Source organism: Pleurodeles waltl, chromosome 3_1 (assembly GCF_031143425.1).
Source record: "Pleurodeles waltl isolate 20211129_DDA chromosome 3_1, aPleWal1.hap1.20221129, whole genome shotgun sequence".
Classification (NCBI taxonomy): Eukaryota; Metazoa; Chordata; class Amphibia; order Caudata; family Salamandridae; genus Pleurodeles; species Pleurodeles waltl.
Genome location: NC_090440.1, coordinates 778,525,045 through 778,549,646, shown reverse-complemented (window position 1 = coordinate 778,549,646; position 24,602 = coordinate 778,525,045).

Below are 24,602 nucleotides of genomic sequence, written 5' to 3'. Positions count from 1 at the left end.
GACTTGTTTAGTACAGAGTTTCGAACTGGACTGAGGATGTCTACTCCCTGTGCTAAGACAGAAGGGGACCCTGACTTAAGGGTTAAAATCGCAGCTCTTGAATTATCCACCGAGATTGGGTCAAAGGAGGAATGGACGCAGGTGAAGGTAGCTGGAGGGAGAGTAGAAGATCCATGACTGGATAGCGTATTGTGGTTACAATATATATATATATATATATATATATATATATATATATATATATATATATATATATATATGTTTAATGCTTTGCAATTTATTTGTTAGTATTTATTCTGTTATCTACCTATCTATCTGTCTATCTATTTTTAACAGTACACTTTAAAAATGACCTAAAAAAGTAGTATCAAATATATGTTTTTAATTAGTTACTTTATAATTATGTATATATATATATATATATATATATATATATATATATGGTCATTTACACACATAAATAGAATATATTTTTATAGCATTAAATATTAGTTAAATGTATTTACAATATATTAATGTTATACATATATTAAAATATGTAAGATATACTTTCTTTAAGTATATATATATACATATATATATACTTTAAGAAAGTATACATATATATATATATATATATATATATATATATATATATATATATATATATATATATATATATACGTGTACAAGAGAGAGTTGTAGTTGTCCTGAACGAAAGCGCACTTGCAACTGGTCATTATAGAATGTAGCAAAATCAGCAATTTACAGAGAATTCTTTGGCGTTTTCATTATTCCAGGCCTTGTGTTTCTGGGTTCTTCCCTTCATCAGCAGAGAACAAACATTTCCTTCCTTTTTCAAAGGCCAACTGCCTGGCTGCTCAGCAGATTTAATTGCAGGCACCTGATTTCAGTTGAAGGCCTGCACATTTTAAAATTATATCCCAGCAGATTGGGACACTTTCAGGAAACCCAGTGATTATACATGGAATCTGCCTACTTTAGGTAAAGAACTCTGTTTTTATTATTTCGCTTGGCTCCAGCAACCGACTTGGGGAAATATTATAAAATGTGCAGGACTACCTTTACCAGAATGCACTTTTCAACTCACTTTAGATGCCCACTGGAGCAGAACTGGTATTTAGCAGAGTAATCAGGTGCCTGCAATTAAAACCAGCTGAGCACCCATGCACTTGATCTTTAAACAAGAGAGGAGATGTCTGGAACGCTTTCAGCACTGGCTGCACCTACTGAGGTGAATCAATACAGACTACATTTCTCTGCTGATGAAGGGATGAACCCAGAAACACGTGTCCAGAGATGAATGAAAATATAAGGCCAGGAATAATGAAAATGTCAACATAATTCACTGTAGGTTGCTGGTATTGCCATATTCCCTAATACATAACTCTCTAATGGCTCCCCAAAATCAGGGAAACTGGAGTGGACTATGTGACTATAGCTAGAGGGGCCTCACTATTTTGAGCAACTTATATGTTTGGGGAGGTTTTGTTGATTTTCCGGGTCTTCACATTGACTATGAGATCTCAGAAAGGCACTTCTTAATGTATAGAGCAATAATGGTGAAGGTAGGAGGTTGGTGCAAAATGTGGATGTCAGAGCCACCTAAACATGCCTGCTTAGGAAATATCTACACCATAGATGGTGAGCATAAAGCAGTAACTCTCCTCTATAAACTGCTATTTTTCTCACGGAACAAAGTTATCTTAGCGCACGGTAAATGGGCTGATGATGTGGGCTCACCGCTAAATGAAGGTGACTGGACTAACACACTAAAATGCATCTCTATAATGTACAGCAATTCCAGGCTTACAATGTTACAAATAAGAAATATTGGAGAATTAGTTGAAGTGAGAAAGAACCCACTTCAAGAAATAATCACAATCCATATCGAGGTGAACCACTGAAGTGAGTAAATAAACCCATGCTTAACCCTCTCGTAGCACAAAGCATTGAAAATTCAAAACAAGAAAAATCTCAAACCAATTTAGAAAGCTAGAGAATATTTTATTAAGTACAATGATACATAAAGTAAAAAGTCCAACAACTAGAACCAGTTTGTCCTGGTAGACCTTCTAACTCATGGAAAAAGGTGGCTGTCGTTGAGCCGTCGGCCTGGCAATCACCAAGATTGGACTCAATGCAGGTCTCGACAGTGCTGCAGAGAGTCCTGGTGCAGGTGTCAATGAAGTCAGGAAGTTTTTGAGGGGGCAAAGAATGAAGTCCTTGCCCAGGAAGGCTTCAACTTTGATTGGATGCTGCTCGGCGTCAGTCCTGGTGAAGCCCTATACATTTGGAGTTGGAGACTTTTCTGGAAGTTGGATGCCCTTCAGAGGGGCAAACCGGCAAGTTGCTGCCAACCAGTGATTTGATAGCTGTGGCTTCAACAGGGACCCCAAACTCCATTGTTTCTTCAGGCAGACCATTATCAAAAAGGTTTCTAGTCCTATTTCTTGCAGTTTGGTGATAGGTGTGGTACCTCTAACACTAGCCAAGTGTCTATGGCCTGGGAAGCACCACCAGGGAGCTGGGACTCACTACAACAGAGGCAAGAGGCATGGTCCAGGGCAGCCCAGTTGGAACCGGTCAGCTGGGCATTTGCAGGTAGAAACACCTCTGGAAGCTTGTTGCATCCCAGTAGCTCAAATAGGAGGTCAGCCATCTAACATTTGGACACTTCTGGGGTCCTGAATTCAAAGCAAGCCTGTCCAGTCTTCCTTCAAGATTCATAAACTGTGGCAGTGAGTCTTATTATTCTTCCCATGTCCAGGAGTGTTCTGAGGAGAGGTCAGTAGGGCCAACTTTTATGCCCAGTAGCAGGCTGTGGGTGGTGTTCAGTCCTTTTTCCATCCCCTAAACCAGTTCTGGTCAGTTGCTCTCCCCCTACTGTATTGGAGCCACCCTAACCAGAGGCAAAATGGAGGCAGGCCTAGGTGTGAGTTTCATTTGACAGTGATAGTGTAAGCACCATTTGAAGCTCAGAAAGGGCCTGGGCACAGCACCAAGGTAATCCTGTCAAAGGAGGAGATCCTCTCTCAAATGCCCAGAGCCCTTTGTCTATTGTCTGGAAGCAATACACATCTCACCAAAGGAGAACCATCAGGGGTCAGGTGACAGCTGGATACTGGCAGGAAAGCCTTTAGATTTGATGAAGGAAAATTACAAATGTCTTATTGGGTTATTTATAAAATAGTTATATAAAATAAGAGGTGACAATTAGGTTACATTTTAAATTACTAATAAAATGAGCCCTTTTTAAATGAAATAGTGTAACCTCTGTGAGAGCCAGTCTTACCATAGTAAAAAAAGCTTTCAAGGTTTTTCACTGCCAGGGCATGGAAAACATCTATTTCTACATATCCTACCTATAGATACCATGCATGATGCCTTATTGGACGATAAGGTTTACCTAAGGTGTGACTTACAGATATTAAAATAGAAGGTTTAGTCCAGTTGAAATGGCAGTTTATAACGGGACACCCTGGTAGTAGGCCTGGAGACATGCTTTACAGGGCCACTAAAGAGGGTGGCACAATGAGTGCTGTGCCCCAGTAGTAGCATTTAATTTATAGGTAGTTACGGTATACTATGGACTTACAAGTAAACTAAATGTGTCAGTCATGTGTATACTAATTTTACCAAGTCTAAAAGGGGGAGCACAATCCATTTACCAGGGTAAAGAGCACAGCGGTCTATAGCCAACAAAAATAGGATTCAGTAAAATGGCAAAAAGTCCCTGGTGACCATGCAAAAATAGAAAACGTCCTACAATACCACTAATTTAATAGCATCTATATTACTTCCAAAAGAATTAATCAAATGTTCCCTGATGCTTGTGCTCGGTGCCCCAAATGTGGTGAAGGTGGGGCTGACTACTCACATATGTGGGGCAGCACAAATTTAAACTCCATTCATTACATGTCATCAATGTACAAATACTCATTTACATTATATTTACTGAGTACTTTAACCCCTTCTGTGCCGCGGACGTAGTGGTTACGTCCTGTGGCACAGTGCTGCTGTGCCGAGGACGTAACCACTACGTCCTCGGCACACAGCCCAGAGGGAGCGCTCTCGCTCCCTCTGTTTGCTTCCCCCCACCCCCCCAAAGTCAGGGATGGAAGGGGAAGCCCTTCCCCTCCCACCCCCGACCCCCCCCAACCCCCCCTGTGACATCAGCGCGCGAGCGTGCGCTGATTAGTCACAGGGTCTCCCCCATCGCGCTGGAAGCAGAGCTTCCAGCGCGATTGAAAGAGAAATGCTTTTGCATTTCTCTTTCAATCCCATGGTGGAGGCCCCAAGAGGCTTCAAAGGGAAGGAAATGTATTTCCTTCCCTTTGAAGTCTCTCACAGGGTTTCAAAAGCCGGATTGCTTGCAATCCGGCTTTTGAAACCCCACTAGACACCAGGGTTTTTTTTTTTTTTTTAATGAAACTGTCAAAAGGGAGCGACCCCTTGGGCAAGGGTCGCTCCCGGGGGGGCATTTTTTTAGGAAGGCCTTTTCTGCCCCCCCTGGGGGCAGATTGGCCTATTATTAGGCCGATCTGCCCCCAGGGGGGGGCAGAAACCTCTAGGCACCAGGGAGCTTTTTTTTTTTCTTTTTTTTTTGTGATGTTTTCTTTTTTTTTAGGTGGGGAGCGACCCCTTAGGCAAGGGTCGCTCCCCTAGGGGGCAATATATATTTAGGCCATTTCTGCCCCCCTTGGAGGCAGATTGGCCTATTTTGATGAGGCCAATCTGCCCCCAAGGGGGGCAGAAACCATTAGACACCAGGGAGGTTTTTTTTTCCGCAAATTTTACGCAAGGGGAGCGACCCCTTAGGCAAGGGTCGCTCCCTGGGGGGAGGGGGGATTATTTTAGGCCATTTCTGCCCCCCTGGGGGGTAGATCAGCCTATTTTGATTCGGCTGATCTGCCCCCAAGGGGGGCAGAAACCACTAGGCACCAGGGATTTTTTTGTTTTTTTGTTTTACAGATGGGGAGCGACCCCTTGGACAAGGGTCGCTCCCCTGGAGGGGCAAAATGTATTTAGGCCATTTCTGCCCGCTTTGGGGGCAGATCGGCCGATTTTAGGTCAATCTGCCCCCAAGGGGGGCAGAAACCACTAGGCACCAGGGATCTTTTTTTTGCGCTGTCACGCAAGGGGAGCGACCTTGTAGGCAAGGGTCGTTCCCTGGGGGGGGGGGAGGTAGGGGGGGCAAAAATATTTTAGGCCATCTCTGCCCCCCCTGGTGGCAGATCGGCCTTTTGGTATTAGGCGGATCTACCCCCAGGGGGGGCAGAAACCTCTAGGCGCCAGGGCAATTTTTTTTTTTGTGTTTTTTTTTTTGTTTGTTTGTTTTTTTAGAGATGGGGAGCGACCCATCAGACAAGGGACCAGGGAGTTGGTTTTTTTTTGCGTGAATTTCACGCAAGGGGAGCGACCCCTTAGGCAAGGGTCGCTCCCTGGGGGGAGGGGGGATTATTTTAGGCCATTTCTGCCCCCCTGGGGGGTAGATCAGCCTATTTTGATTCGGCTGATCTGCCCCCAAGGGGGGCAGAAACCACTAGGCACCAGGGATTTTTTTGTTTTTTTGTTTTACAGATGGGGAGCGACCCCTTGGACAAGGGTCGCTCCCCTGGAGGGGCAAAATGTATTTAGGCCATTTCTGCCCGCTTTGGGGGCAGATCGGCCGTTTTTTTTTTTTTTGCGTCAATGTCACGCAGGGGGAGCGACCCCATAGGCAAGGGTCGCTCCCGGGGGGGGGAGGGTTGGGGGGGCAAATTTATTTTAGGCCATTTCTGCCCCCCCTGGGGGCAGATCGGCCTATTATTGGGCCGATCTGCCCCCAGGGGGGCAGAAACCTCTAGGCACCAGGGAGCTTTCTTTTTTTCTTTTTTTTTTGTGATGTTTTCTTTTTTTTTAGGTGGGGAGGGACCCCTTAGGCAAGGGTCGCTCCCCTAGGGGGCAATATATATTTAGGCCATTTCTGCCCCCCTTGGGGGCAGATTGGCCTATTTTGATGAGGCCAATCTGCCCCCAAGGGGGGCAGAAACCATTAGACACCAGGGAGGTTTTTTTTCCCGCAAATTTTACGCAACGCGAGCGACCCCTTGGGCAAGGGTCGCTCCCAGGGGGGGCATTTTTTTGGGAAGGCCTTTTCTGCCCACCCTGGGGGCAGAAACCTCTAGGCACCAGGGATCATTTCTTTTTTTTTCATCTTTTTGTTATTTTTTCTTTTTTTTTTAGGTGGGGAGCGACTCCTTAGGCAAGGGTCGCTCCCCTAGGGGGCAAATTATATTTAGGCCATATCTGCCCCCCTTGGGGGCAGATTGGCCTATTTTGATGAGGCCAATCTGCCCCCAAGGGGGGCAGAAACCATTAGACGCCACGGAGTTTTTTTTTTTTGCGTGAATTTCACGCAAGGGGAGCGACCCCTTAGGCAAGGGTCGCTCCCTGGGGGGGAGGGGGATTATTTTAGGCCATTTCTGCCCCCCTGGGCAGAAACCTATAGGCGCCAGGGCAAATGTTTTTTGTGTGTTTTTTTTTTATATGTTTGTTTTTTTAGAGATGGGGAGAGACCCATCAGACAAGGGTCGCTCCCCTGGGGGGCAAACTGTATTTAGAGCATTTCTGCCCCCCTTGGGGGCAGATTGGTCGATTTTAGGTCAATCTGCCCCCAAGGGGGCAGAAACCACTAGGCACTGGGGATTTGTTTTTTGGCGCCAATGTCACGCAGGGGGATCGACCCCGTAGGCAAGGGTCGCTCCTGGTGGGGGGGTGGGGGTTGGGGATGCAAATTTATTTTAGGCCATTTCTGCCCCCCCTTGGGGCAGATCGGCCTATTATTAGGCCGATCTGCCACCAGAGGGGGCAGAAACCTCTAGGCGCCAGGGCAAATGTTTTTTGTGTGTTTTTTTTTTTTATATGTTTGTTTTTTTAGAGATGGGGAGCGACCCATCAGGCAAGGGTCGCTCCCCTGGGGGGCAAACTGTATTTAGACCATTTCTGCCCCCCTTGGGGGCAGATTGGTCGATTTGAGGTCATTCTGCCCCAAGGGGGCAGAAACCACTAGGCACCGGGGATTTGTTTTTTGGCGCCAATGTCATGCAGGGGGAGCGACCCCGTAGGCAAGGGTCGCTCCCGGGGGGGCTGGGGGTTCGGGGGGCAAATTTATTTTACGCCATTTCTGCCCCCCCTGGGGGCAGAAACCTGTAGGCGCCAGGGCAAAAATATTTTGTGTGTTTTTTTTTTTTGTTTGTTTGTTTTTTTAGAGATGGGGACGGACCCATCAGACAAGGGTCACTTCCCTGGGGGGCAAACTGTATTTAGACCATTTCTGCCCCCCTTGGGGGCAGATTGGTCGATTTTAGGTCAATCTGCCCCAAGGGGGCAGAAACCACTAGGCACCGGGGATTTGTTTTTTGGCGCCAATGTCACGCAGGGGGAGCAACCCCGTAGGCAAGGGTCGCTCCTGGGCAGGGGGAGTTTGGGGGGGTCAAATTTATTTTAGGGCATTTCTCCCCCCCCTGGGGCCGGCTGAGCTAGAGGCCAAAATCCCCAGGTAGGCACTTTGCAAAAAACACCTCTGTTTTCAGTGAAAAAATATGTTGTGTCCACGTTGTGTTTTGGGCCATTTTCTTTTGTGGGCGCTAGGCCTACCCACACAAGTGAGGTACCATTTTTATGGAGAGACTTAGGGGAACGCTGGGTGGAAGGAAATTTGTGGCTCCTCCCAGATTCCAGAACTTTCTGTCACCGAAATGAGAGGAAAAAGTGTTTTTTGGCCAAATTTTGATGTTTGCAAAGGATTCTGGGTAACAGAACCTGGTCAGAGCCCCGCAAATCACCCCATCTTGGATTCCCCTAGGTCTCTAGTTTTCAAAAATGCGCTGGTTTGCTAGGTTTCCCCAGGTGCCGGCTGAGCTAGAGGCCAAAATCCACAGGTAGGCACTGTTTTCTAGGAAAAAATGTGATGTGTCCACGTTGTGTTTTGGGCCATTTCCTGTCGCGGGCGCTAGGCCTACCCACACAAGTGAGGTATCATTTTTATCGGGAGACGTGGGGGAACGCTGGGTGGAAGGAAATTTGTGGCTCCTCTCAGATTCCATAACTTTCTGCCACAGAAATGTGAGGAACATGTGTTTTTGTAGCCAAATTTTGAGGTTTGCAAAGGATTCTGGGTAACAGAACCTGGTCCGAGCCACACAAGTCACCCCATCTTGGATTCCCCTAGGTCTCTAGTTTTCAGAAATGCACAGGTTTGGTAGGTTTCCCTAGGTGGCGGCTGAGCTACAGGCCAAGATCTACAGGTAGGCACTTTGCAAAAAACACCTCTGTTTTCCTTCAAAAATTTGGCTGTGTCCACGTTGCGCTTTGGGGCGTTTCCTGTCGCGGGCGCTAGGCCTACCCACACAAGTGAGGTATCATTTTTATCGGGAGATGTGGGGGAACGCTGGGTGGAAGGAAATTTGTGGCTCCTCTCAGATTCCAGAACTTTCTGCCACAGAAATGTGAGGAACATGTGATTTTTTAGCCAAATTTTGAGGTTTGCAAAGGATTCTGGGTAATAGAACCTGGTCCGAGCCACACAAGTCACCCCATCTTGGATTCCCCTAGGTCTCTAGTTTTCAGAAATGCACAGGTTTGGTAGGTTTCCCTAGGTGGCGGCTGAGCTACAGGCCAAAATCTACAGGTAGGCACTTTGCAAAAAACACCTCTGTTTTCCTTCAAAAATTTGGCTGTGTCCACGTTGCGCTTTGGGGCGTTTCCTGTCGCGGGCGCTAGGCCTACCCACACAAGTGAGGTATCATTTTTATCGGGAGACGTGGGGGAACGCTGGGTGGAAGACAATTTGTGGCTCCTCTCAGATTCCAGAACTTTCTGCCACAGAAATGGGAGGAACATGTGTTTTTTTAGCCAAATTTTGAGGTTTGCAAAGGATTCTGGGTAACAGCACCTGGTCCGAGCCACACAAGTCACCCCATCTTGGATTCCCCTAGGTCTCTAGTTTTCAGAAATGCACAGGTTTGGTAGGTTTCCCTAGGTGGCGGCTGAGCTACAGGCCAAAATCTACAGGTAGGCACTTTGCAAAAAACACCTCTGTTTTCCTTCAAAAATTTGGCTGTGTCCACGTTGCGCTTTGGGGTGTTTTCTGTCGCGGGCGCTAGGCCTACCCACACAAGTGAGGTATCATTTTTATCGGGAGACGTGGGGGAACGCTGGGTGGAAGGAAATTTGTGGCTCCTCTCAGATTCCAGAACTTTCTGCCACAGAAATGTGAGGAACATGTGTTTTTTTAGCCAAATTTTGAGGTTTGCAAAGGATTCTGGGTAACAGAACCTGGTCCGAGCCACACAAGTCACCCCATCTTGGATTCCCCTAGGTCTCTAGTTTTCAGAAATGCACAGGTTTGGTAGGTTTCCCTAGGTGGCGGCTGAGCTACAGGCCAAAATCTACAGGTAGGCACTTTGCAAAAAACACCTCTGTTTTCCTTCAAAAATTTGGCTGTGTCCACGTTGCGCTTTGGGGCATTTCCTGTCGCGGGCGCTAGGCCTACCCACACAAGTGAGGTATCATTTTTATCGGGAGACGTGGGGGAACGCTGGGTGGAAGGAAATTTGTGGCTCCTCTCAGATTCCAGAACTTTCTGCCACAGAAATGTGAGGAACATGTGATTTTTTCGCCAAATTTTGAGGTTTGCAAAGGATTCTGGGTAACAGAACCTGGTCCGAGCCACACAAGTCACCCCATCTTGGATTCCCCTAGGTCTCTAGTTTTCAGAAATGCACAGGTTTGGTAGGTTTCCCTAGGTGGCGGCTGAGCTACAGGCCAAAATCTACAGGTAGGCACTTTGCAAAAAACACCTCTGTTTTCCTTCAAAAATTTGGCTGTGTCCACGTTGCGCTTTGGGGCGTTTCCTGTCGCGGGCGCTAGGCCTACCCACACAAGTGAGGTATCATTTTTATCGGGAGACGTGGGGGAACGCTGGGTGGAAGGAAATTTGTGGCTCCTCTCAGATTCCAGAACTTTCTGCCACAGAAATGTGAGGAACATGTGTTTTTTTAGCCAAATTTTGAGGTTTGCGAAGGATTCTGGGTAACAGAACCTGGTCCGAGCCACACAAGTCACCCCATCTTGGATTCCCCTAGGTCTCTAGTTTTCAGAAATGCACAGGTTTGGTAGGTTTCCCTAGGTGGCGGCTGAGCTACAGGCCAAAATCTACAGGTAGGCACTTTTCAAAAAACACCTCTGTTTTCCTTCAAAAATTTGGCTGTGTCCACGTTGCGCTTTGGGGCGTTTCCTGTCGCGGGCGCTAGGCCTACCCACACAAGTGAGGTATCATTTTTATCGGGAGACGTGTGGGAACGCTGGGTGGAAGGAAATTAGTGGCTCCTCTCAGATTCTAGAACTTTCTGCCACAGAAATGGGAGGAACATGTGTTTTTTTAGCCAAATTTTGAGGTTTGCAAAGGATTCTGGGTAACAGCACCTGGTCCGAGCCACACAAGTCACCCCATCTTGGATTCCCCTAGGTCTCTAGTTTTCAGAAATGCACAGGTTTGGTAGGTTTCCCTAGGTGGCGGCTGAGCTACAGGCCAAAATCTACAGGTAGGCACTTTGCAAAAAACACCTCTGTTTTCCTTCAAAAATTTGGCTGTGTCCACGTTGCGCTTTGGGGCGTTTTCTGTCGCGGGCGCTAGGCCTACCCACACAAGTGAGGTATCATTTTTATCGGGAGACGTGGGGGAACGCTGGGTGGAAGGAAATTTGTGGCTCCTCTCAGATTCCAGAACTTTCTGCCACAGAAATGTGAGGAACATGTTTTTTTTTAGCCAAATTTTGAGGTTTGCAAAGGATTCTGGGTAACAGAACCTGGTCCGAGCCACACAAGTCACCCCATCTTGGATTCCCCTAGGTCTCTAGTTTTCAGAAATGCACAGGTTTGGTAGGTTTTCCTAGGTGGCGGCTGAGCTACAGGCCAAAATCTACAGGTAGGCACTTTGCAAAAAACACCTCTGTTTTCCTTCAAAAATGTGGCTGTGTCCACGTTGCGCTTTGGGGCGTCTCCTGTCGCGGGCGCTAGGCCTACCCACACAAGTGAGGTATCATTTTTATCGGGAAACGTGGGGGAACGCTGGGTGGAAGGAAATTTGTGGCTCCTCTCAGATTCCAGAACTTTCTGCCACAGAAATGTGAGGAACATGTGATTTTTTCGCCAAATTTTGAGGTTTGCAAAGCATTCTGGGTAACAGAACCTGGTCCGAGCCACACAAGTCACCCCATCTTGGATTCCCCTAGGTCTCTAGTTTTCAGAAATGCACAGGTTTGGTAGGTTTCCCTAGGTGGCGGCTGAGCTACAGGCCAAAATCTACAGGTAGGCACTTTGCAAAAAACACCTCTGTTTTCCTTCAAAAATTTGGCTGTGTCCACGTTGCGCTTTGGGGCGTCTCCTGTCGCGGGCGCTAGGCCTACCCACACAAGTGAGGTATCATTTTTATCGGGAGACATGGGGGAACGCTGGGTGGAAGGAAATTTGTGGCTCCTCTCAGATTCCAGAACTTTCTGCCACAGAAATGTGAGGAACATGTGTTTTTTTAGCCAAATTTTGAGGTTTGCGAAGGATTCTGGGTAACAGAACCTGGTCCGAGCCACACAAGTCACCCCATCTTGGATTCCCCTAGGTCTCTAGTTTTCAGAAATGTACAGATTTGGTAGGTTTCCCTAGGTGGCGGCTGAGCTACAGGCCAAAATCTACAGGTAGGCACTTTGCAAAAAACACCTCTGTTTTCCTTCAAAAATTTGGCTGTGTCCACGTTGCGCTTTGGGGCGTTTCCTGTCGCGGGCGCTAGGCCTACCCACACAAGTGAGGTATCATTTTTATCGGGAGACGTGGGGGAACGCTGGGTGGAAGGAAATTTGTGGCTCCTCTCAGATTCCAGAACTTTCTGCCACAGAAATGTGAGGAACATGTGTTTTTTTAGCCAAATTTTGAGGTTTGCGAAGGATTCTGGGTAACAGAACCTGGTCCGAGCCACACAAGTCACCCCATCTTGGATTCCCCTAGGTCTCTAGTTTTCAGAAATGCACAGGTTTGGTAGGTTTCCCTAGGTGGCGGCTGAGCTACAGGCCAAAATCTACAGGTAGGCACTTTGCAAAAAACACCTCTGTTTTCCTTCAAAAATTTGGCTGTGTCCACGTTGCGCTTTGGGGCGTTTCCTGTCGCGGGCGCTAGGCCTACCCACACAAGTGAGGTATCATTTTTATCGGGAGACGTGGGGGAACGCTGGGTGGAAGAAAATTTGTGGCTCCTCTCAGATTCCAATACTTTCTGCCACAGAAATGGGAGGAACATGTGTTTTTTAGCCAAATTTTGAGGTTTGCAAAGGATTCTGGGTAACAGCACCTGGTCCGAGCCACACAAGTCACCCCATCTTGGATTCCCCTAGGTCTCTAGTTTTCAGAAATGCACAGGTTTGGTAGGTTTCCCTAGGTGGCGGCTGAGCTACAGGCCAAAATCTACAGGTAGGCACTTTGCAAAAAACACCTCTGTTTTCCTTCAAAAATTTGGCTGTGTCCACGTTGCGCTTTGGGGCGTTTTCTGTCGCGGGCGCTAGGCCTACCCACACAAGTGAGGTATCATTTTTATCGGGAGACGTGGGGGAACGCTGGGTGGAAGGAAATTTGTGGCTCCTCTCAGATTCCAGAACTTTCTGCCACAGAAATGTGAGGAACATGTGTTGTTTTAGCCAAATTTTGAGGTTTGCAAAGGATTCTGGGTAACAGAACCTGGTCCGAGCCACACAAGTCACCCCATCTTGGATTCCCCTAGGTCTCTAGTTTTCAGAAATGCACAGGTTTGGTAGGTTTTCCTAGGTGGCGGCTGAGCTACAGGCCAAAATCTACAGGTAGGCCCTTTGCAAAAAACACCTCTGTTTTCCTTCAAAAATTTGGCTGTGTCCACGTTGCGCTTTGGGGCGTTTCCTGTCGCGGGCGCTAGGCCTACCCACACAAGTGAGGTATCATTTTTATCGGGAGACGTGGGGGAACGCTGGGTGGAAGGAAATTTGTGGCTCCTCTCAGATTCCAGAACTTTCTGCCACAGAAATGTGAGGAACATGTGATTTTTTCGCCAAATTTTGAGGTTTGCAAAGGATTCTGGGTAACAGAACCTGGTCCGAGCCACACAAGTCACCCCATCTTGGATTCCCCTAGGTCTCTAGTTTTCAGAAATGCACAGGTTTGGTAGGTTTCCCTAGGTGGCGGCTGAGCTACAGGCCAAAATCTACAGGTAGGCACTTTGCAAAAAACACCTCTGTTTTCCTTCAAAAATTTGGCTGTGTCCACGTTGCGCTTTGGGGCGTCTCCTGTCGCGGGCGCTAGGCCTACCCACACAAGTGAGGTATCATTTTTATCGGGAGACGTGGGGGAACGCTGGGTGGAAGGAAATTTGTGGCTCCTCTCAGATTCCAGAACTTTCTGCCACAGAAATGTGAGGAACATGTGTTTTTTTAGCCAAATTTTGAGGTTTGCGAAGGATTCTGGGTAACAGAACCTGGTCCGAGCCACACAAGTCACCCCATCTTGGATTCCCCTAGGTCTCTAGTTTTCAGAAATGTACAGATTTGGTAGGTTTCCCTAGGTGGCGGCTGAGCTACAGGCCAAAATCTACAGGTAGGCACTTTGCAAAAAACACCTCTGTTTTCCTTCAAAAATTTGGCTGTGTCCACGTTGCGCTTTGGGGCGTTTCCTGTCGCGGGCGCTAGGCCTACCCACACAAGTGAGGTATCATTTTTATCGGGAGACGTGGGGGAACGCTGGGTGGAAGGAAATTTGTGGCTCCTCTCAGATTCCAGAACTTTCTGCCACAGAAATGTGAGGAACATGTGTTTTTTTAGCCAAATTTTGAGGTTTGCGAAGGATTCTGGGTAACAGAACCTGGTCCGAGCCACACAAGTCACCCCATCTTGGATTCCCCTAGGTCTCTAGTTTTCAGAAATGCACAGGTTTGGTAGGTTTCCCTAGGTGGCGGCTGAGCTACAGGCCAAAATCTACAGGTAGGCACTTTGCAAAAAACACCTCTGTTTTCCTTCAAAAATTTGGCTGTGTCCACGTTGCGCTTTGGGGCGTTTTCTGTCGCGGGCGCTAGGCCTACCCACACAAGTGAGGTATCATTTTTATCGGGAGACGTGGGGGAACGCTGGGTGGAAGGAAATTTGTGGCTCCTCTCAGATTCCAGAACTTTCTGCCACAGAAATGTGAGGAACATGTGTTGTTTTAGCCAAATTTTGAGGTTTGCAAAGGATTCTGGGTAACAGAACCTGGTCCGAGCCACACAAGTCACCCCATCTTGGATTCCCCTAGGTCTCTAGTTTTCAGAAATGCACAGGTTTGGTAGGTTTTCCTAGGTGGCGGCTGAGCTACAGGCCAAAATCTACAGGTAGGCCCTTTGCAAAAAACACCTCTGTTTTCCTTCAAAAATTTGGCTGTGTCCACGTTGCGCTTTGGGGCGTTTCCTGTCGCGGGCGCTAGGCCTACCCACACAAGTGAGGTATCATTTTTATCGGGAGACGTGGGGGAACGCTGGGTGGAAGGAAATTTGTGGCTCCTCTCAGATTCCAGAACTTTCTGCCACAGAAATGTGAGGAACATGTGATTTTTTCGCCAAATTTTGAGGTTTGCAAAGGATTCTGGGTAACAGAACCTGGTCCGAGCCACACAAGTCACCCCATCTTGGATTCCCCTAGGTCTCTAGTTTTCAGAAATGCACAGGTTTGGTAGGTTTCCCTAGGTGGCGGCTGAGCTACAGGCCAAAATCTACAGGTAGGCACTTTTCAAAAAACACCTCTGTTTTCCTTCAAAAATTTGGCTGTGTCCACGTTGCGCTTTGGGGCGTTTCCTGTCGCGGGCGCTAGGCCTACCCACACAAGTGAGGTATCATTTTTATCGGGAGACGTGGGGGAACGCTGGGTGGAAGGAAATTTGTGGCTCCTCTCAGATTCCAGAACTTTCTGCCACAGAAATGTGAGGAACATGTGTTTTTTTAGCCAAATTTTGAGGTTTGCGAAGGATTCTGGGTAACAGAACCTGGTCCGAGCCACACAAGTCACCCCATCTTGGATTCCCCTACGTCTCTAGTTTTCAGAAATGTACAGATTTGGTAGGTTTCCCTAGGTGGCGGCTGAGCTACAGGCCAAAATCTACAGGTAGGCATTTTGCAAAAAACACCTCTGTTTTCCTTCAAAAATTTGGCTGTGTCCACGTTGCGCTTTGGGGCGTATTCTGTCGCGGGCGCTAGGCCTACCCACACAAGTGAGGTATCATTTTTATCGGGAGACGTGGGGGAACGCTGGGTGGAAGGAAATTTGTGGCTCCTCTCAGATTCCAGAACTTTCTGCCACAGAAATGTGAGGAACATGTGTTTTTTTAGCCAAATTTTGAGGTTTGCGAAGGATTCTGGGTAACAGAACCTGGTCCGAGCCACACAAGTCACCCCATCTTGGATTCCCCTAGGTCTCTAGTTTTCAGAAATGCACAGGTTTGGTAGGTTTCCCTAGGTGGCGGCTGAGCTACAGGCCAAAATCTACAGGTAGGCACTTTGCAAAAAACACCTCTGTTTTCCTTCAAAAATTTGGCTGTGTCCACGTTGCGCTTTGGGGCGTTTCCTGTCGCGGGCGCTAGGCCTACCCACACAAGTGAGGTATCATTTTTATCGGGAGACGTGGGGGAACGCTGGGTGGAAGAAAATTTGTGGCTCCTCTCAGATTCCAATACTTTCTGCCACAGAAATGGGAGGAACATGTGTTTTTTAGCCAAATTTTGAGGTTTGCAAAGGATTCTGGGTAACAGCACCTGGTCCGAGCCACACAAGTCACCCCATCTTGGATTCCCCTAGGTCTCTAGTTTTCAGAAATGCACAGGTTTGGTAGGTTTCCCTAGGTGGCGGCTGAGCTACAGGCCAAAATCTACAGGTAGGCACTTTGCAAAAAACACCTCTGTTTTCCTTCAAAAATTTGGCTGTGTCCACGTTGCGCTTTGGGGCGTTTTCTGTCGCGGGCGCTAGGCCTACCCACACAAGTGAGGTATCATTTTTATCGGGAGACGTGGGGGAACGCTGGGTGGAAGGAAATTTGTGGCTCCTCTCAGATTCCAGAACTTTCTGCCACAGAAATGTGAGGAACATGTGTTGTTTTAGCCAAATTTTGAGGTTTGCAAAGGATTCTGGGTAACAGAACCTGGTCCGAGCCACACAAGTCACCCCATCTTGGATTCCCCTAGGTCTCTAGTTTTCAGAAATGCACAGGTTTGGTAGGTTTTCCTAGGTGGCGGCTGAGCTACAGGCCAAAATCTACAGGTAGGCCCTTTGCAAAAAACACCTCTGTTTTCCTTCAAAAATTTGGCTGTGTCCACGTTGCGCTTTGGGGCATTTCCTGTCGCGGGCGCTAGGCCTACCCACACAAGTGAGGTATCATTTTTATCGGGAGACGTGGGGGAACGCTGGGTGGAAGGAAATTTGTGGCTCCTCTCAGATTCCAGAACTTTCTGCCACAGAAATGTGAGGAACATGTGATTTTTTCGCCAAATTTTGAGGTTTGCAAAGGATTCTGGGTAACAGAACCTGGTCCGAGCCACACAAGTCACCCCATCTTGGATTCCCCTAGGTCTCTAGTTTTCAGAAATGCACAGGTTTGGTAGGTTTCCCTAGGTGGCGGCTGAGCTACAGGCCAAAATCTACAGGTAGGCACTTTGCAAAAAACACCTCTGTTTTCCTTCAAAAATTTGGCTGTGTCCACGTTGCGCTTTGGGGCGTCTCCTGTCGCGGGCGCTAGGCCTACCCACACAAGTGAGGTATCATTTTTATCGGGAGACGTGGGGGAACGCTGGGTGGAAGGAAATTTGTGGCTCCTCTCAGATTCCAGAACTTTCTGCCACAGAAATGTGAGGAACATGTGTTTTTTTAGCCAAATTTTGAGGTTTGCGAAGGATTCTGGGTAACAGAACCTGGTCCGAGCCACACAAGTCACCCCATCTTGGATTCCCCTAGGTCTCTAGTTTTCAGAAATGTACAGATTTGGTAGGTTTCCCTAGGTGGCGGCTGAGCTACAGGCCAAAATCTACAGGTAGGCACTTTGCAAAAAACACCTCTGTTTTCCTTCAAAAATTTGGCTGTGTCCACGTTGCGCTTTGGGGCGTTTCCTGTCGCGGGCGCTAGGCCTACCCACACAAGTGAGGTATCATTTTTATCGGGAGACGTGGGGGAACGCTGGGTGGAAGGAAATTTGTGGCTCCTCTCAGATTCCAGAACTTTCTGCCACAGAAATGTGAGGAACATGTGTTTTTTTAGCCAAATTTTGAGGTTTGCGAAGGATTCTGGGTAACAGAACCTGGTCCGAGCCACACAAGTCACCCCATCTTGGATTCCCCTAGGTCTCTAGTTTTCAGAAATGCACAGGTTTGGTAGGTTTCCCTAGGTGGCGGCTGAGCTACAGGCCAAAATCTACAGGTAGGCACTTTGCAAAAAACACCTCTGTTTTCCTTCAAAAATTTGGCTGTGTCCACGTTGCGCTTTGGGGCGTTTTCTGTCGCGGGCGCTAGGCCTACCCACACAAGTGAGGTATCATTTTTATCGGGAGACGTGGGGGAACGCTGGGTGGAAGGAAATTTGTGGCTCCTCTCAGATTCCAGAACTTTCTGCCACAGAAATGTGAGGAACATGTGTTGTTTTAGCCAAATTTTGAGGTTTGCAAAGGATTCTGGGTAACAGAACCTGGTCCGAGCCACACAAGTCACCCCATCTTGGATTCCCCTAGGTCTCTAGTTTTCAGAAATGCACAGGTTTGGTAGGTTTTCCTAGGTGGCGGCTGAGCTACAGGCCAAAATCTACAGGTAGGCCCTTTGCAAAAAACACCTCTGTTTTCCTTCAAAAATTTGGCTGTGTCCACGTTGCGCTTTGGGGCGTTTCCTGTCGCGGGCGCTAGGCCTACCCACACAAGTGAGGTATCATTTTTATCGGGAGACGTGGGGGAACGCTGGGTGGAAGGAAATTTGTGGCTCCTCTCAGATTCCAGAACTTTCTGCCACAGAAATGTGAGGAACATGTGATTTTTTCGCCAAATTTTGAGGTTTGCAAAGGATTCTGGGTAACAGAACCTGGTCCGAGCCACACAAGTCACCCCATCTTGGATTCCCCTAGGTCTCTAGTTTTCAGAAATGCACAGGTTTGGTAGGTTTCCCTAGGTGGCGGCTGAGCTACAGGCCAAAATCTACAGGTAGGCACTTTTCAAAAAACACCTCTGTTTTCCTTCAAAAATTTGGCTGTGTCCACGTTGCGCTTTGGGGCGTTTCCTGTCGCGGGCGCTAGGCCTACCCACACAAGTGAGGTATCATTTTTATCGGGAGACGTGGGGGAACGCTGGGTGGAAGGAAATTTGTGGCTCCTCTCAGATTCCAGAACTTTCTGCCACAGAAATGTGAGGAACATGTGTTTTTTTAGCCAAATTTTGAGGTTTGCGAAGGATTCTGGGTAACAGAACCTGGTCCGAGCCACACAAGTCACCCCATCTTGGATTCCCCTACGTCTCTAGTTTTCAGAAATGTACAGATTTGGTAGGTTTCCCTAGGTGGCGGCTGAGCTACAGGCCAAAATCTACAGGTAGGCATTTTGCAAAAAACACCTCTGTTTTCCTTCAAAAATTTGGCTGTGTCCACGTTGCGCTTTGGGGCGTATTCTGTCGCGGGCGCTAGGCCTACCCACACAAGTGAGGTATCATTTTTATCGGGAGACGTGGGGGAACGCTGGGTGGAAGGAAATTTGTGGCTCCTCTCAGATTCCAGAACTTTCTGCCACAGAAATGTGAGGAACATGTGTTTTTTTAGCCAAATTTTGAGGTTTGCGAAGGATTCTGGGTAACAGAACCTGGTCCGAGCCACACAAGTCACCCCATCTTGGATTCCCCTAGGTCTCTAGTTTTCAGAAATGCACAGGTTTGGTAGGTTTCCCTAGGTGGCGGCTGAGCTACAGGCCAAAATCTACAGGTAGGCACTTTGCAAAAAACACCTCTGTTTTCCTTCAAAAATTTGGATGTGTCCACGTTGCGCTTTGGGGCGTTTCCTGTTGCGGGCGCTAGGCCTACCCACACAAGTGAGGTATCATTTTTATCGGGAGACGTGGGGGAACGCTGGGTAGAAGGAAATTTGTGGCTCCTCTCAGATTCCAGAACTTTCTGCCACAGAAATGTGAGGAACATGTGATTTTTTCGCCAAATTTTGAGGTTTGCAAAGGATTCTGGGTAACAGAACCTGGTCCGAGCCACACAAGTCACCCCATCTTGGATTCCCCTAGGTCTCTAGTTTTCAAAAATGCACAGGTTTGGTAGGTTTCCCTAGGTGGCGGCTGAGCTACAGGCCAAAATCTACAGGTAGGCACTTTGCAAAAAACACCTCTGTTTTCCTTCAAAAATTTGGCTGTTTCCACGTTGCGCTTTGGGGCGTTTCCTGTCGCGGGCGCTAGGCCTACCCACACAAGTGAGGTATCATTTTTATCGGGAGACGTGGGGGAACGCTGGGTGGAAGGAAATTTGTGGCTCCTCTCAGATTCCAGAACTTTCTGCCACAGAAATGTGAGGAACATGTGTTTTTTTAGCCAAATTTTGAGGTTTGCGAAGGATTCTGGGTAACAGAACCTGGTCCGAGCCACACAAGTCACCCCATCTTGGATTCCCCTAGGTCTCTAGTTTTCAGAAATGCACAGGTTTGGTAGGTTTCCCTAGGTGGCGGCTGAGCTACAGGCCAAAATCTACAGGTAGGCACTTTGCAAAAAACACCTCTGTTTTCCTTCAAAAATTTGGCTGTGTCCACGTTGCGCTTTGGGGCGTTTCCTGTCGCGGGCGCTAGGCCTACCCACACAAGTGAGGTATCATTTTTATCGGGAGACGTGGGGGAACGCTGGGTGGAAGAAAATTTGTGGCTCCTCTCAGATTCCAGAACTTTCTGCCACAGAAATGGGAGGAACATGTGTTTTTTTAGCCAAATTTTGAGGTTTGCAAAGGATTCTGGGTAACAGCACCTGGTCCGAGCCACACAAGTCACCCCATCTTGGATTCCCCTAGGTCTCTAGTTTTCAGAAATGCACAGGTTTGGTAGGTTTCCCTAGGTGGCGGCTGAGCTACAGGCCAAAATCTACAGGTAGGCACTTTGCAAAAAACACCTCTGTTTTCCTTCAAAAATTTGGCTGTGTCCACGTTGCGCTTTGGGGCGTTTTCTGTCGCGGGCGCTAGGCCTACCCACACAAGTGAGGTATCATTTTTATCGGGAGACGTGGGGGAACGCTGGGTGGAAGGAAATTTGTGGCTCCTCTCAGATTCCAGAACTTTCTGCCACAGAAATGTGAGGAACATGTGTTTTTTTAGCCAAATTTTGAGGTTTGCAAAGGATTCTGGGTAACAGAACCTGGTCCGAGCCACACAAGTCACCCCATCTTGGATTCCCCTAGGTCTCTAGTTTTCAGAAATGCACAGGTTTGGTAGGTTTTCCTAGGTGGCGGCTGAGCTACAGGCCAAAATCTACAGGTAGGCACTTTGCAAAAAACACCTCTGTTTTCCTTCAAAAATTTGGCTGTGTCCACGTTGCGCTTTGGGGCGTTTCCTGTCGCGGGCGCTAGGCCTACCCACACAAGTGAGGTATCATTTTTATCGGGAGACGTGGGGGAACGCTGGGTGGAAGGAAATTTGTGGCTCCTCTCAGATTTCAGAACTTTCTGCCACAGAAATGTGAGGAACATGTGATTTTTTCGCCAAATTTTGAGGTTTGCAAAGGATTCTGGGTAACAGAACCTGGTCCGAGCCACACAAGTCACCCCATCTTGGATTCCCCTAGGTCTCTAGTTTTCAGAAATGCACAGGTTTGGTAGGTTTCCCTAGGTGGCGGCTGAGCTACAGGCCAAAATCTACAGGTAGGCACTTTTCAAAAAACACCTCTGTTTTCCTTCAAAAATTTGGCTGTGTCCACGTTGCGCTTTGGGGCGTTTCCTGTCGCGGGCGCTAGGCCTACCCACACAAGTGAGGTATCATTTTTATCGGGAGACGTGGGGGAACGCTGGGTGGAAGGAAATTTGTGGCTCCTCTCAGATTCCAGAACTTTCTGCCACAGAAATGTGAGGAACATGTGTTTTTTTAGCCAAATTTTGAGGTTTGCGAAGGATTCTGGGTAACAGAACCTGGTCCGAGCCACACAAGTCACCCCATCTTGGATTCCCCTAGGTCTCTAGTTTTCAGAAATGCACAGGTTTGGTAGGTTTCCATAGGTGGCGGCTGAGCTACAGGCCAAAATCTACAGGTAGGCACTTTGCAAAAAACACCTCTGTTTTCCTTCAAAAATTTGGCTGTGTCCACGTTGCGCTTTGGGGCGTTTCCTGTCGCGGGCGCTAGGCCTACCCACACAAGTGAGGTATCATTTTTATCGGGAGATGTGGGGGAACGCTGGGTGGATGGAAATTTGTGGCTCCTCTCAGATTCCAGAACTTTCTGCCACAGAAATGTGAGGAACATGTGTTTTTTTAGCCAAATTTTGAGGTTTGCGAAGTATTCTGGGTAACAGAACCTGGTCCGAGCCACACAAGTCACCCCATCTTGGATTCCCCTAGGTCTCTAGTTTTAAAAAATGTGCTGGTTTGCTAGGTTTCCCCAGGTGCCGGCTGAGCTAGAGGCCAAAATCCACAGGTAGGCACTGTTTTGTATGAAAAAATGTGATGTGTCCACGTTGTGTTTTAGGCCATTTCCTGTCGCGAGCGCTAGGCCTACCCACACAAGTGAGGTATCATTTTTATCGGGAGACGTGGGGGAACGCTGGGTCGAAGGAAATTTGTGGCTCCTCTCAGATTCCAGACCTTTCTGCCACAGAAATGTGAGGAGCATGTGTTTTTTTAGCCAAATTTTGAGGTTTGCAAAGGATTCTGGGTAACAGAACCTGGTCTGAGCCACACAAGTCACCCCATCTTGGATTCCCCTAGGTCTTTAGTTTTCAGAAATGCACAGGTTTGGTAGGTTTCCCTAGGTGGCGGCTGAGCTACAGGCCAAAATCTACAGGTAGGCATTTTGCAAAAAACACCTCTGTTTTCCTTCAAAAATTTGGCTGTGTCCACGTTGCGCTTTGGGGCGTTTCCTGTCGTGGGCGCTAGGCCTACCCACACAAGTGAGGTATCATTTTTATCGGGAGACGTGGGGGACCGCTGGGTGGAAGGAAATTTGTGGCTCCTCTCAGATTCCAGAACTTTCTGCCACAGAAATATGAGGAACATGTGTTTTTTTAGCCAAATTTTGAGGTTTGCGAAGGATTCTGGGTAACAGAATCTGGTCCGAGCCACACAAGTCACCCCATCTTGGATTCCCCTAGGTCTCTAGTTTACAGAAATGCACAGGTTTGGTAGGTTTCCCTAGGTGGCGGCTGAGCTACAGGCCAAAATCTACAGGTAGGCACTTTTCAAAAAACACCTCTGTTTTCCTTCAAAAATTTGGCTGTGTCCACGTTGCGCTTTGGGGCATTTCCTGTCGCGGGCGCTAGGCCTACCCACACAAGTGAGGTATCATTTTTATCGGGAGAAGTGGGGGAATGCTGGGTGGAAGGAAATTTGTGGCTCCTCTCAGATTCCAGAACTTTCTGCCACAGAAATGGGAGGAACATGTGTTTTTTTAGCCAAATTTTGAGGTTTGCAAAGGATTCTGGGTAACAGAACCTGGTCCGAGCCACACAAGTCACCCCATCGTGAATTCCCCTAGGTCTCTAGTTTTCAGAAATGCAAAGGTTTGGTAGGTTTCCCTAGGTGGCGGCTGAGCTACAGGCCAAAATCTACAGGTAGGCACTTTGCAAAAAACACCTCTGTTTTCCTTCAAAAATTTGGCTGTGTCCACGTTGCGCTTTGGGGCGTTTCCTGTCGCGGGCGCTAGGCCTACCCACACAAGTGAGGTATCATTTTTATCGGGAGACGTGGGGGAACGCTGGGTGGAAGGAAATTTGTGGCTCCTCTCAGATTCCAGAACTTTCTGCCACAGAAATGTGAGGAACATGTGTTTTTTTAGCCAAATTTTGAGGTTTGCGAAGGATTCTGGGTAACAGAACCTGGTCCGAGCCACACAAGTCAACCCATCTTGGATTCCCCTTGGTCTCTAGTTTTCAGAAATGCACAGGTTTGGTAGGTTTCCCTAGGTGGCGGCTGAGCTACAGGCCAAAATCTACAGGTAGGCATTTTGCAAAAAACACCTCTGTTTTCCTTCAAAAATTTGGCTGTGTCCACGTTGCGCTTTGGGGCATTTCCTGTTGCGGGCCCTAGGCCTACCCACACAAGTGAGGTATCATTTTTATCGGGAGACTTTGGGGAACGCTGGGTGTAAGGACATTTGTGGCTCCTCTCAGATTCCAGAACTTTCTGCCACAGAAATGTGAGGAACATGTGTTTTTTTAGCCACATTTTGAGGTTTGCAAAGGATTCTGGGTAATAGAACCTGGCCCGAGCCACACAAGTCACCCCATCTTGGATTCCCCTAGGTCTCTAGTTTTCAGAAATGCACAGGTTTGGTAGGTTTACCTAGGTGGCGGCTGAGCTACAGGCCAAAATCTACAGGTAGGCACTTTGCAAAAAACAGCTCTGTTTTCATTCAAAAATTTGGCTGTGTCCTCGTTGCGCTTTGGGGCGTTTCCTGTCGTGGGCGCTAGGCCTACCCACACAAGTGAGGTATCATTTTTATCGGGAGACGTGGGGGAACGCTGGGTGTAAGGAAATTTGTGGCTCCTCTCAGATTCCAGAACTTTCTGCCACAGAAATGTGAGGAACATGTGTTTTTTTAGCAAATTTTGAGGTTTGCGAAGGATTCTGGGTAACAGAACCTGGTCCGAGCCACACAAGTCACCCCATCTTGGATTCCCCTAGGTCTCTAGTTTTAAAAAATGCGCTGGTTTGCTAGGTTTCCCCTGGTGCCGGCTGAGCTAGAGGCCAAAATCCACAGGTAGGCACTGTTTTGTATGAAAAAATGTGATGTGTCCACGTTGTGTTTTGGGCCATTTCCTGTCGCGAGCGCTAGGCCTACCCACACAAGTGAGGTATCATTTTTATCGGGAGACATGGGGGAACGCTGGGTGGAAGGAAATTTGTGGCTCCTCTCAGATTCCAGAACTTTCTGCCACAGAAATGTGAGGAACATGTGTTTTTTTAGCCAAATTTTGAGGTTTGCAAAGGATTCTGGGTAACAGAACCTGGTCCGAGCCACACAAGTCACCCCATCTTGGATTCCCCTAGGTCTCTAGTTTTCAGAAATGCACAGGTTTGGTAGGTTTCCCTAGGTGGCGGCTGAGCTACAGGCCAAAATCTACAGGTAGACACTTTGCAAAAAAACACCTCTGTTTTCCTTTAAAAATTTGGCTGTGTCCACGTTGCGCTTTGGGGCGTTTCCTGTCGCGGGCGCTAGGCCTACCCATACAAGTGAGGTATCATTTTTATCGGGAGACGTGGGGGAACGCTGGGTGGAAGGAAATTTCTGGCTCCTCTCAGATTCCAGAACTTTCTGCCACAGAAATGTGAGGAACATGTGTTTTTTTAGGCAAATTTTGAGGTTTGCGAAGGAATCTGGGTAACAG